The sequence below is a fragment of the Grammomys surdaster genome, unplaced genomic scaffold, assembly GCF_004785775.1.
Source record: "Grammomys surdaster isolate TR1022 unplaced genomic scaffold, NIH_TR_1.0 125698, whole genome shotgun sequence".
NCBI lineage: Eukaryota > Metazoa > Chordata > Mammalia > Rodentia > Muridae > Grammomys > Grammomys surdaster.
In genome coordinates this window covers 2,335,489-2,337,381 of record NW_021620534.1, presented here as the reverse complement: position 1 = coordinate 2,337,381, position 1,893 = coordinate 2,335,489, and positions in this window count along the sequence as shown.

The following is a 1,893-nucleotide window of genomic DNA, read 5'->3' as shown; positions in this document are numbered from 1 at the left end:
CACATATGTACAATACTCTTATAATACACATGCACACACAAATACATGTATAACATGTACACATATATAATACACACATGCATGCAAAGACATACAACACATACATATATAATATACACACATCAATACACACACGTTCAATACACATAACGTACACACAGATACAACTTTTCTGCTCTTCTAGAAAGGTCTGATCTGACACCTGGAAATACCTTCTCAAAAGAAGCACCCCATCCATCCATGACAGGTATGTGCCTATTGCTTATTGGTTGTTTATATAATAAGGGCTAAAGACTTCACTTACTTTCATCATTGCTCTGTTTATCTCTTAATAGCTAAATGAAGTATCATTTTTGAGTTCAGGTTGGGAGTTTTTCTACAGTACCTCATTTTGGTAGGTTGTGAGATGTAAGAGTAAAACATCCCATAGCTCTGTACAAAAATAGAATCCAAATGTGTACATCATGGGAATCTGTTTCTCCCAAATTCTATGAAGAATGTTGCTTTTATCCCAGAAGCAGAACACAGGAGGATGGTGCCAAATGTTGGCTGGTAACTGTGAGAGTGTTTGGAGTTGGAAATTATCATTTTGTAACCACTGGGGCAAAGACCGGCTCAAGCGAGAGGCAGCGATAGATGTGCAGGGGATGCTGGGGAGGAGCAGTCTATGCACATGCTCTGCAAACGTCTCCTTAAAGGGGGGGGATCAAAACGAACATCACAATGAGAGGCAGATGACTCTGCTCCAGATGTGCCTCCAAGGTTAGGCCTGGAATGCATAACCTGCATCTAACCACACAGAAACACCAGACAAACCCGAAAGGAAGAGCATTCTTTAAGGAAGAAGTCGTCTTAACTTCTAAAAAACAGGCCAGCATCTTCAAAGACAAAAGAAAAAAAAAGGTCCAGAAATGTTCCAGATTTGAGAAAACTAAAGAAACACAACACCGCAGTGTCTGGCAAAGGACTGGATTCATCTCTGGGGGAGGAAGAGTGTATAGGACATTATCGGATCAAATGAGAAAAGATAGAATCAGATCAAAGTGTTGTGTCACTGTTCAACAAAATGAAACTGATAAGTATATGGCAGTTAAAAAGGGATCTTTTCTCTTAGGAAAGGTATACTGAGTATCTGGAGATAAAAGGCCATGGCATATAGAACATTTACTGAAACCATTCCGAAGAAAAATATGTGTGTATGTATGCATGTAAGTATGTATTATTAGAGAGGGTGTGAGAGCATGGCAGGGTGAAAACAATCAGCTCAATGAATATTTACCAGAGATGCAGGGAAAATGAGGGAGAGAGGGGAGAGAGGGGAGGGGGGAAGAGAGAGGGACACAGGGAATGAGACAGAGAGAGGAAGGAAGGGAAGGGACAGTGTGTGTGTGTGTGTGTGTGTGTGTGTGTGTGTGTGTGTGTGTGTGAGAGAGAGAGAGAGAGAGAGAGAGAGAGAGAGAGAGAGAGAGAGAGAGAGAGAGACTCCTCCAGGGCAGTGAGGACCAATCACATCTGGTCCTCTGGCCTGCTTTGCTGCTCCCATCCCACCCCCTGACCCCCTGCTGCTCTCCCATAAGACTGCTTGGCAGAATATTTGGTCTTCTCATCTTTTTAATAACCACCTTTAGTAACTGAAACAAAGAACAAACTTTTTATAAAATTTTTGTCTTACCAAAAACAAAACAAACAAACAAAAGCACTCTATAGGGGGGAAGAAACAGAAAACACGAGGCAAAGTGAAATTACAAGTAAATCCTCATCTTTAAATTACCAATGGCAGACAAGACTGGCTGGGAGAATGTTGACCTGCGGTGTGCATGTGTGCACCTGTGCATGGCACAATGCGTGCACTCTTGAGAAAGAGAGAGGTGGGGAGAGAGGAAGAAGGGAGGG